The sequence below is a fragment of the Castor canadensis genome, chromosome 13 (genome assembly GCF_047511655.1).
Source record: "Castor canadensis chromosome 13, mCasCan1.hap1v2, whole genome shotgun sequence".
Lineage (NCBI taxonomy): Eukaryota > Metazoa > Chordata > Mammalia > Rodentia > Castoridae > Castor > Castor canadensis.
The window spans coordinates 6,680,521-6,693,076 of record NC_133398.1 but is presented as its reverse complement, the minus strand read 5'-3'; the positions used below and the strand labels follow the sequence as shown (position 1 = coordinate 6,693,076).

At 48.3% G+C, this 12,556-nt stretch overlaps 1 pseudogene; it reads right to left on the bottom strand.

The window, feature by feature from the left end:
• Positions 1-6,066: 6,066 nt before the first annotated feature.
• Positions 6,067-6,212, bottom strand: LOC141416022 (small nucleolar RNA SNORA48; annotated as a pseudogene).
• Positions 6,213-12,556: the final 6,344 nt, after the last annotated feature.

Sequence of the window (12,556 nt, the reverse complement as noted above, 5' to 3'; positions counted from 1 at the left end):
CTGACACTGGCACTTTCCTGGGCACAGGAGGAACCTTTGGGGAGTGTCAGGCAGAATCAGGCATCAGCTGCTGGGAGGTGGTGGGGGAGTGGCTGGCTCAGGGGAGCCAGGAAGAGCACACAATGAGAGGCTGGTGCCATTGGCCAGAAGGGAGGTGACAGAGACTGAGAAAGACAGGAAAGGAGACTTGTGTGGCCTCTGTGACAGACTGCCTGTCAGGATTTCGAAACCGAAGGTCATAGAGGTCAGAGCAGTGCTCACGTCAGGGCCAGGCAGGGCACTGACTTGGACAGGACAGGGAAAGCTTCCTGACTGTCCACGTTACTGCCCCGTCTGGGCAGTTGTTAATTTATAAAGAATGGAAGTTTAGGCAGGTCCCAGTGGCTCACCTCTGAAATCTCACCTACTCAGGAGGCAGAGATCAGGAGGAGCTAGGTTCAAAGCCAGCCCCAGGCAAACAGTACTTAAGACCCTATCTTGAAAACACCCTTCACAAATAAAGGCTGGTGGAATGGCTCAAGTATAGAACACTGCCTGGCAAGCATGAGGCCTTGAGTCCAAACCCCAGTACTGCTAAAAAAAAAAAAATAATTATATATATATATATATATATATATATATATATATATATATATGTAAAATCGAAGTTTATTTGGTATCTGACTCAGGTTCTGGAGCCTCCATTCTGCACGGTAACATGGCGGAAGGCATCACACGGTGAGAAAGAGGCCAGAGACTGCTGGATTTTAAACAAAGCCACTCCCACAATCACCCATTAATCCTCAACCCTGACACCAATCACCTCCCAAAGGTCCCACCTCAATTGGGGTACACTGTCAAAGCACAGAGGAGATGAGGAGTTCCTTGCCATGCTTGGTCACCTGTGTTGCCCATGTGTACCCCAGGATAGACGTGGCTGTGTGAGTACCTTTGCACACACACAAGTACAGTTTCCAGGTCAGAACGCGAGCCTGGCTTTCAGATCTTTGACTCCCATTGCCCGCACAGTTTCATCCGTTTACATCCTAACAGCATTCATTCATTTTTTCACCCGGTAATTCACTCACTGAGTGCCAGCTCTGCGCCGGGCCCTGTCCTGGGCACTAAGGACTCACAGGCAAATGAGACCAGGAGCCAGTCTCCCTCCATCACAGCCCGGGGCAGGAGGCAGTGTGGGAACAGGGCCCTGTTGTTCTGAGGGGGTCTTTCTAACCTGGGGGTAAGGGTTGCAGAGACTGAAAAAGTGTTGCCCACAGCGTTGACCTGAAACTAAGGACCAGCTGCTTTTAGTGACTTTTCTTAAAAACTCAGAGAAAAATACACTAGACAGCGAGAGGGCTAAGAAACCTCCAGGGGGAAAAGCCTTCCTGGGAAGGGAACAGAATGTGCAAAGTCCTGCACTGAGCAGCAAAGGAGGGGAAGGCTGGAGGGAGGGGAGTGGGCAAGGAGGTCAGAGCTAGGCAGCAGGTCTGGACTTCAACCAGGAGAAATTATTCTATTTTATTAATTTAATTTTTGCATGGGAGGGGCCTGGAGCACTGTGCCAGGAGCCTCCATCTTTTTTTGTTTGGTTTTTTTTGCAGTACTGTAGTTTGAACTCAGGCCTATGCCTTGAGCCACTCGACCAACCCTTTTTTGTGTGATGGGTTTTTTGAAAGAGGGTCTTAAAATCTGTTTGTTCCAGTTGGCTTCAAACTGAGATCCTCCTGATCTTCGCCTCCTCAGTAGCTAGGATTACAGGTGTGAGCTACCACCACCTGGCTTATTTTATTAATTTAATTTAATTTTATATTTTATTTTATGCTGGGGTTTGAACCCAGGTTCTAGTACATATTAGGCACCTATCACTAAACTACACCCCTGCCTCATGGGAGGATTTTAAGTAACTGGAAGATACTGGTTTCTTTTTCTTTTTCTACTTTTGAGGCAGGGTTTCACTAGGTAGCCCAGGCTGGCCTGAAATTTGTGGTCCTCATGCCTCAGCCTCCCCCAGGCCAGGATCACAGGCAAGCATCACCATACCCTGCAAAGATATGGTTTCTGAAACTCCCTCTGGCTGTGGTAAGAGGGGAAGAGCGGGGCAGGCAGGGAGAGGAGCCGAAAGCCCACAGAACAAGTGAGATGTCATCTTTCCTTGGGAATTTGCATTTCAGTCCCTCAAATGTCCAGCTGGGACTAGCAGCAGCCCAGCCAAAAAAAACGGTGTGGTTTTTATCCTACATAAGGCCAACGGTCACTCTCTGAAACAAGAGAGGGACCTGTGTCTCCCATCTCCTGGAAGGACCTGGGGTGGGGTCCAGGGAAGGGATCTTTAGGTCAGAGGGCAAAAATGGCCCCAGGGGATGCTCCTTAATAACAGAAAGGGAAGAATGTTTTCTAGTGACTGGTAGCCTCTGGGGAACACTATCTCTGAGAAGATCCAAAACTTGGTGGGGTAGGTGAGGCACACAAAGTGCTTCAGGTATCCCAAGGACGAAAGGCTAGATGCCCCTTTCCTGCAGGAGGCCTGGCTGAGTCAGCTCAGCAGCCATAGTGAGATGCCATAGACAGGCCTATGTGAGGGAATGTACTTCTCCCACTTCTGGGATCTGGGAAGTCATCTAACTGGTCCTCACATGGCAAAGAGAGAAGGGAAGCAGGCCTTCTCACAGGGTCACTAATCCCCTCCTGAGGGCCCCATCCTTAGGACCTCATCATCCAAACTGATCACTTCTCAAAGGCCCACCTCCCAGGCCATCTCACTGGGGGTTAAGACTTCAACTATGGATTCTAGGGGTTCACAGTATAGCCCATAGCAATCCCCAAGGGGTGTCTGCCCACCCATATGGCCTGCCCCTCAAAGCTGCACCCTACACCAGCAAAACGAGGCCAGTTTCTAGAGACATTTAACTCGCCTGTGTGCCAGGCATGGAACTGAGTTTGGGGCACAACAGTGAATAAGGTGACGGGGGAGGGGGAGTGCCTTAGACCTGGTATCGCCACCTGACATGAGTTCCCACACCTGCCACAGCTGGGAATTGAGGAATAGCCAGCTGGAGCCAGAAGCCAGAAACAGGCTAATGTGGCCCATGACAGTCTCAGAATGACAGACCTAGATGCTGGCTCATTTACAGCCCTCAGAGCACAAGATGACCTTTCAGTCACTGTGGTTATCAAAACTCTTCTCAGGGCTTAGCTGTGGGTTGTATCCAATCCACAACTTCTACCTGTCCCCCAGACCCTTGACCTAGTGCTATGGGGAGGCAGGGGTCCCTCTCCATGGCCTGCAGGACTCATGGGTCTGCTGTGCCTCTTTGGCTGCTGACCTGGCCTGTGGTCAAGGGGCTCAGCTCTGTGTAGTAATGGGACAGATAGTCCAACATGCTATTTTTTTTGGTGGTACTGAGGTTTGAACTCAAGGCCTCACGCTTGCTAGGCAGGTGCTGAAATGTTGCGGGAATCTCAAGCTGAGATATGGAACACTGAGGCAGTTAAGCAGGAAGGAACGTTTTATTGTGCCGGCAGACTCAGCGGACGCGTGTCCAAAGGCTGAGCCCCGAGAACAAAGGGGTCTCACCGTATATACCCTTGCAAGCAGGTTGCAGAAGCAATAAAATTTAAAAAAACAAGGCTTAACCCACATATGGCTACATGCAATTGTACAGGCTACTTCACCCTAGTGCTAAGTGCCCCTCTACTTCCAGTGCTACCTGACCCTCTCCATGTTCAGATCCCTCAGGTTTTATCTCTCTGCTATGCCATCCCTACCTCCCTGCCACGTTATCAGAACTCAGGCCTTGTCTGTTTTCTTTTGACTCTCCTCCCTGCTACCTTACCACTTAATCCACTCCTCCAGTCCTGCTAGTTCATTTCTTAAAAGAACAATAGCTGCCCAGCGCCCTATAATCTTAGCTACTTGGGAGGCTGAGATCTGGATCTTGGTTCAAGGCCAGCAAGAAAAGAATGACAGCTATTGTATCAATTACTTTATTATTATTATTATTATTATTATTATTTTGTAGTACTAGGGCTTGAACTCAGGGACTTCACCTTGAGCCAGTCCACTAGCCCTATTTTGTGATGGGTGTTTTCGAGATAGGGTCTCAGGAACTATTTGCCCAGGCTGGCTTTGAACCTTGATCCTCCTGATCGCTACCTCCTGAGTAGCTAGAATTACAGGCCTGAGCCACCTGCGCCTGGCTCAATTACTTTTTTGTATAAAACAAAAGCAATCATCCATGTATGGTGACAGGTGCACATTTATATAAGCAGAGAAAAAGATCTGGAAGGAGGGACACCCAACGAGTAACAGTGTGCATCTCAGGGGACAAGGACTGGGCTAGACAAGGTGGGAGGCCTTCTCTCCTTAGTCAGCACACATCTGCATTGTTAGAAATTTTTTTTTTTAAGTGTAAAGTGGGAGAGTTTATTGAGATAGGAAAGTGTAAAGCAGGAGATTAGAGTTGGTGGGAGGTTTAAGGAGGGGTGCCTCTGGAAATTTCCTTCCTGGTTCATACTGCATGCTGTGCAGTCTTGCTCTGTGGACTGGTGTTTGTCATAGAAATGGAACATACAGAGAGACCTGTCTCATATATACATTCCATATGTAAGTCATCCATAATAAACTAATAGGATACCCCCCCATGTTTGCGTGTACATATGTATGGATGTGTGTGGGGGGAGGTTGTTAGAAGAAACTGACACTAGCCAGGCATTCTATAATCCCATCACTTGGGAGGCTGAGGCTGGATGATTACAAGTTTGAGGTCAGTCTGGGCTACATAAAGGCAGAAAAAAAAAAAGAAAGAAATTGGGTCACACAGTGATGAAGGCTGAGAGGTCCCAAGATCTCAGGGGGCTGAAAGACCTAGGGGCATGATGGCATATCTCCAGCCTGACGCCCAGGAGAGGACGAGGTGTGAGCCCCAAACCAAGGACAGGGGAGGACCGACATGCTGGCCAGCAGCCAGGCAGGTGCAGCCCCTTAGTCTCCTGGAGGGAGCCCCCACACTGGGAGGGCTCCCGCTTTACTTAGCCTTGGAGTCCCCTGTAAGCCACATCCAGAGCACTCACAGACACACCCAGAAGGCTGTGCAACCAGGGTCTGCCCCCATGGCCCAGTCACTGACACGTGGGACCAACCATCCCACTCTAACTTGTAGCTTAGAAGAAGCCGGGGGGACTGGGAGATATGTAGAGTGACATTCTGAGCCAGTCAGAGACAAATCCAGAAGGTGGCACTTTCCACAGACCATCAGCCGGTGTCTGCAATGGTTCACCTTCACTAGATTGGCTCCTTGAAGACACAACAACCAGTGTGACACATGGCCCCGATGAAGCTCCCCGCAGCAAACCAGCTGTGAAGGGCGGCTGCGCTCACTGAGGAAGTCTTTGTAAATCCTTGTTTTATTTATTTTTCTCGTCACCACATTCTGATGAAATACGACTGTCTTTTACATCACATGAGAATTTCCCCAATGGAAAAATATGAAGTCACCAAGTGACTAAACTAGTTTATAAGACCATGTGTTTTGTTACCAAAATGACACCACATTAAGACCATCCCACCAGCCTCTGCCGAGAATAATGTCACAATGCTTGACCTCCAGCGACTTGGTGCAGGGTGAGACCAGGAAGGCTGTCACCAACATCTGACTGGAAATGATGTGTCTGGGGTGGTGGGGCAGGGATGGGATTCTGCTGGATATTTTTACTTGTTACTTTGTGTTTTCTAATTTTCTTTCCATCCAATGGTACTGGGATTTGAACTCAGGGCCTCGAGCCTGCAAAGCAGGCTCTCTACCACTTGAGCCATGCGCCCAGACCTTTTTGCTTTGGTTATTTTTAAGGTAGTGTCTTGCATTTTTGTCGGGGCCAACCTGGAGAGCGATTCTCCTATTTATGCTTCCCACAGTAGCTGGGTTGACAAGCACATGCTACCATGCCCAGCTTATTAATTGAGATCGGGTCTCACTTTTTGCCCATGCTGGCCTCGAACAGAGATCCTCCTGATCTCTGCCTCCCTAGTAGCCAGCATTTCAGGTGTAAGCCACTGTGCCCAGCCTAAAAAATATATCTTTTTTTTTTAAATGTGCCCTAGGCATGAAACCAGCTTTGGCCACTGACCCAGATACCAAGCTAGGATGAACAAAAGCCTGTCATCTGCTCTGCCCCTGACTGACAGGAGAGTAACACCTCCAATGAAGTATCTCTTTGCCCATTGCCAGGGGGCTAAAAATATATCTTAAGGGCTGAGGATGTACCGAGTGGTAGAGTATATACATCACAGGCACGAGGCCCTGGGTTCCATCTCTGACAATATGCATGCTATAATACATATATGTTACATAATACATAATAAATATCATGTATGATGTAAACATATAATATACACCTCCATAAGGGGCGCTTTCTTCCCTGCCCCTTAATTCTCAAGTCGAAGTGATGGGTGACAGCCCAGCCCAGTGCTCAGTGCCTTCCCAGGTCTTGTGAGGACAGCTGAGGACAGCATGAAGGACAGAAGCCAGCTGAGGGCATGGGACCCCGTGAGGTGCTTTGGCTCTGGCTCAACGCCCATGTTTCCCTTGAGACATGGAGAGTCTGCCAACCTCCTGCAGTGCTGATTGTAATGAACTGAATACCCAGACGCCTGGGAGAGGAGGCGACAGGGAATTTCTTTAATGCAGGGGAGCAATCTGGAGGCCAAAATGAACCCAGGGGCACAGGCCAACAGAGCAGGTGTCTCAGCACCTTTGTGTTCACAGCCTGCTGGACTTGGGTTCCAATCCCAGCTCTGCCACTCTTAGAATGGAGGCTCCTGGCAAGGTGTTCCAGGCCCCAAACTGGCTTTTCTCAGCTAGCAGAGCAGGCGAAGGCTGTGCAGCTCGCTTGCAGGATGCCCCTCTGCAAAGTGCGGCAGGAGCACTTGCGGAGTGATGGAGTGCGATGTGCCCCGCGCTTCCCCGAGGACTGGCCTGCGCTAGGTCTCAGGTGGACTCGCAACTTGCATCAGTTTTGCTTCAATCTGGTTTAACTTCCTCCAGCAACACACAAAGCTTAATTCCTGGTCGTGAATGTGGAATGTGACTGGCCCATCAGACCATCCATCAGAAGGTCCCCACACGCCCGGGTCATTCCGTGGACGTCAAGCTTGGAACTGAACCTGCGGCGGACATCTATTAATGCCTACAAATTACTGCATCTTAAGTGATTTGTAATGACAAGAGAAATGGCAGTTTATTAACACCTGTGAATGGTGTTTCTACTTCAGCTGGGGGGTCCCTTTGTTACCTGGCTCCTGTTTTCCCACCTGCCACTCGTGTCCTATTTTCTGCTTCTGCTTCTTTCTCTCTTGCAGAAATTGCCTCTTCTAGGGTTCAAAGTGCTGAAGGAATCCGCCTCCCTCCCTAGCATCTGCCCATTTCCAACCCTGTCTTCTGGCCCCTTCTAGTGGTTATATCTGGGAAGTACACCCTTCCCCTCGTGACAGGTGGGCAGGGATGGATGCTTTTAAGCCTTTCTCTCATAGACGAAAATAGTTATGTCCTTCAGATTCCCGGAGACCAGGCTCTCCAAATGTCTTTGGGAGGCTCTGGTGGAGGCCATCCTAACCTTTTATTTAATTATAAACTATTTCATCAAAAAGAGGAAAATCCATAGCACCCAGATTTAGCATTACTTGTTACATTTTGCTGAAATTGTTTATATTGCCATATATTTAATAAAACCAAAGCTTCAACCACTGTGGCTTTGGTCTTCCTCCGCCAAAGTCATCTCCCAAGCTGGCCTTGAACTTGTAATCCTCCCGCCTCAGCCTCCTGAGTGCTGAGATTACAGGTGTGCTCCTCTGCACCAGGCCCTGTTGTGTTTTTATTATTAATTTTTATTTACTTATGTATTTATTTATTTATTTACAGTACTGAGGTTCAAACTCAGGGCCTATACCTTGAGCCACTCTACCAGTTCTTTTTTGTGATGGGTTTTTTCTTTTTCTTTCTTTTTTGTGGTATTGGGGTTTGAACTCAGGGTCTACAACTTGAGCCACTGCCAGTCCTTTTTTGTGAAGGTTTTTTTTTTTTTTTTTTTTTTGGAGCTAGGGTCTCATGAATTACTTCCCTAGGCTGGCTTCAAACTTCGATCCTTCTGATTTCTGCCTCCTGCGTAGCTAGACTTACAGGTGTGAGTCGTGGAGCCCAGCTCCTGTGTGTTTTTAATATGCAAATAAACAGTGCACTGTACATAACCTTTTGAATTTTTTTCTTTTTCCTTACTCTCATTCCTGAGGTGTTCAAACATCAGCACACGAAGTTCAAATGCATGCATTTTAGCAGCTATGAGGTATTCCACTCTAGAACTACACAATGGTTTATCTGTGATAGGCGACTGGATTTGATCCCCATTTTTAATACTGTGAATAGCTTCAGTGACTCTTTGATGTGTCTCCTTGTGCTTATGTGTGGTTCCCACAGGGCAGTGCCCTGCCCCCTTCTTGCCATGAATGGGTTACACATGGGCACATGGAAAGGACCTGGGGCAGCCAGAGCAGTGGGTGCAGCCACTTTCCTTCCTCCTCTGCTGGCCCCAGTGGGCTGTACCACAGTGGCACTTTCTACATGCGCCGTGCTGTGCTAAGGGCTGAGTGGAATTTCTGGGTTGCAGGGCGTATATCCTCCTCACCCACGAGACCTTACCAAACTGTCTTGTCTCTGCTTAACTCTTTACACTGACTTCTGAGAATGGCTTCCCCCAGGACGTCTGGGTGGCTGTCATTTGCTGGCTAGGTCGCTCACGACTGGAGAGCATCCAACTATCTGTTCATTTCACAATTTAAAATAATTTATATTTGTAGTTACTCATCGCGGTACTGAACCTAGGGCCTCACACGTGCTAGTCAAGCATTCTGCCTCTGAGCTACATCTCAGCCCTTTGTTTGTATTTTGAGACAGTTCTCCTAGGCTGTGCTAGCTGGGTTCGAAGTTGTGATCCTCCTGCCTCAGACTACTGAGTTGCTGGGATTACAGGTGTTAAACACCATGCCTTGCTCACAAATATTTTTTGACATCTGCTGCGTCTTGTGTTATAAAGTCCTCTGTCTCTGATCCCGGAGGCTTTTGTCACTGCCAGCCTCTGAGAGTAGCAGGCTAACTTGAGAGCTTGCACATGACAAAAATCTCAGACTCTTCCCAGTTCTTGACAAGACACCCCCTTTTCCCACCATGCACAAGTCACTGCTCTAAAGCACACGCTATGGGGTGTGCAAGAGAAGGGTCACCCTCAGCCTCTTCTGAGGGGTTCGACACCAAGTGAAGAGCTTTGGCACTGTGCCCTGGCTTCTTCCCAGCATGCATTATATCTGAAATGATCATAGTAGTGTATTCACTCCTCTGTTTAATATCTACCTACCATAACCCCGTGAGAGGGGGTCCTTGGACTGTCTCATTCACTCCTACGTAGAGTCTGGCACCTGCTTGAAGAATTCTGGCTAAGTGGGTGAATGAAGGAGCTTAGGTGTTGGAATCAGGACCAAGCAGGGTTGTTTTGAAGACAAGAATTGCCCAAAGAGCCTGAAGACTTTGTGTTAAGGATAGTGGGGTCAGTTTATTCTGTATGTTCTGAGCATTTGTGATGTCCCCACAGAGTGTCATCACACTGATGCCTGCACTTCCGGAAGGAAGGTTTGGCATGCAAAGCTGGCACAGCTGCAGTGGATATGCATTAGGTTCCCCTTGCAGGAACTGACCCACGCTCCTCACACAGTGACAGTGGGGAAGTGATGTCCAGTCCATGTGATGTGCCCCTACCCCAGCCCACACACTATTGGATCAACAGAGCTCCCGACTCAAGCTGGGCCAATCAGATCTCTTCCCCGGGACTTTGGAATTGAGAGAGTGTATGGATTCAGCTTGACGTGAGTGCAGTCATCTTGAGTGGTAATCACGTCTGCTCCTGGGTAGCCCTGACAGGTTTTTCCCACATCATTTCCCTGAAAACTAAAACAAACAAAACCCTTAGATCAGTGTGTGGTACTTCAAAACTGGACTGTGGTCCCAAGATGGTCCTGACTCTTTGATACCAACTTAAGATAAACCAGTCACATTGCAGTCAAGATAAAGGCACTTTGTCCTTTATTCGTATGTATATATACCCCTCATTCTGACCCAAATTGTGGGGCTCCAACTTGTCTCAGTACTGTCCAGGATCACGCTCCATCAATAGATCCCCCAACAAATTGCAGTCTGTGTGATCCTAGACCTGTCTGCCTCCCTTTTTTCTGTCTCATGACACCTTGAGGCTGACTCTCATACATGAGGCTGGGTTTTCCCAGAACAGTGAGAGAGAGAGAGAGAGAGAGAGAGAGAGAGAGAGAGAGAGAGAAACAAAACAAAGCATGTCTCACAAATTTGAAGTCCTGAGTTCAGACACAGTACTGCCAAAATAAATAAATAAATAAATACTACTCCCTAAAGCAGCAGGTCAGTCTCGGGTGAGGTCAGTACAAGGAGGAAAGAAGCCTTGAGGGACTGCAGAAGTGAAACGGTGAAACGGGAGGCTATTTCTCTGTATTCCCTGACAGCATGGATCATGCTGGATGGTCATTGCTGGGGACCTGCCCTCCCTCCATCAGCCAGGAGCCTTGACTGGGGGAGGTACCAAGTCTTTCCTATTCATTGTAAAGGCCCAGCATTTGGCACAGAGGAAGTCTGTGAGCACTAGTAGATGGGTGCATGCTTTTCCAATATGATGAGAACAGACCATAGTGGTCCAGAGTTCAAGGAAAGAACTTTCTGGAAGCTTTACCTCCCATGCCAACCACTCCACTTGCTACTTCCCAGGTCCTCCTCCCGCCCCATGTCCTCCAAGTGCATCTTACTGCACTCACATCCCCCACCTGGGGCACTTGCTTACTGTCGGGCCTGCCCTAGTCCTCTACTGAGGGTCCTCCACATGCATCGCCTCAAAGGACCCTCAGGACAGCACTGTACAGCAGGGGCCACTGTTAGAGACATTCTACAAACAAAGAAACTGAAGCCTACAGAGACTGAGTAATCTCCCAGGATTGTATGCGTAGTCCTGCAGAAGCAGGATTTGGTGGTTGATCTCCTGCTTATTGGGCTGTTGGAGGAGAGAGAGAAGCAGGATGGTGGGCAGAGAGCTTAGGCAGGGCCTCCCACGGCTCTCCCCTGGGTCCAGGGGTCCCCTGGCTCCACTACTTGCCAGTCACTTCCTTAGGCAAGTTATTTTATCTCTGCACCTCACCTTCTTCACCTGCAAAATGGGGTTTCCGTCACTACCTCACAGGGTCGCTTTAGAACTAAATAATAGCTGGGTGTTGGTGGCTCACACCTCCTAGCTACTCAGGAGGCAGAGATCAGGAGGCTCACGGTTCGAAGCCAACCTGCACAAACAGTTTATAAGACCCTATCTCGAAAAATATCCAACCAAAAAAGGGCTGGTGGAGTGGCTCAAGAAACAGAGCGCCTGCCTAGCACGCATGGGGCCCTGAGTTTAAACCACAGTACCACCAAAAAAAAAAAGCACCCAGAACCTGGCACCTAGCAAGCACTTAATAAATAAAATAATAAGTAATACCTAATAATGGCATTTTAAATATGTAATAGTTTGGTTGAAGGGGAGTAGCTGAGGACATGGAAGGACACAATGGCAGGCAGGAGGAATCTTTTGGGGGTGTTCACTACCTTACTTGTGATGGTTTTGTGGGTGTGTACACATGACAACACTTACCAGATTGTACACATTAAAATGTGCAGCTTACTTCTTTGTCAGTTAGAACTCAATAAAGCTGTTTGGAAGTACATGTAAAGGTCTACAAACATCTCGTACGAATAGAGCTGGGGGTGTGGCTTAAGCGGTAGAGCGCCTGCCTAGCAAAAACAAGGCTCTAAGTTCAAACCCCAGTACCACCAAAACAACAACAAAAAGATTTTGCAGGCATAAAGTGTGTATTACCAGTCCATAAAATAGCAAACAAGCCGGGTGGTGGTGGCTCACACCTGTAATCCTAGCTCTTTGTAGACTGAGATCAGGAGGATCACAGTTTGAGGCTGGCCCAGGCAAATAGTTCACTGAACTCCATCTCCAAAACAGAAGAGCAAAATGGACTGGAGGTGTGGCTCACGTGGTAGAGCACCTGGTTTGCAAGTGCAAAGCCGTGAATTCAAACCCCTTCCCACCCCAAAAATAAAAATAGCAAACAATAAATGAGAGGCTGATGGAGTGGCTTAGGTGGTACAGTTCCTGCCTTGCATGCACAAAGCCAAGTTCAAACCCCAGTACAGCCAAAGAAAAAAAAGAATACCACACACCCCACAAGAGCTCCTTAGATGATGTCTCCCTAGCTTTTCAGGCTGGCCTCAAGCTCTCAGTCCACCTGTCTCCACCTCTTGAGTAGCTGAGGTTACAGGCATCTGCCACTATGCTCAGCTAAAATCTGGGCTTTTTTTTTTTTTTTTTTTTTTTGGCAGGACTGGGGTTTGAACTCAGGGCTTTGCACTTGCAAAGCAGGCGCTCTACCACCTGAGCTACACCTCCAGTCCAAATCTGGGCTTTTGAATGTCTG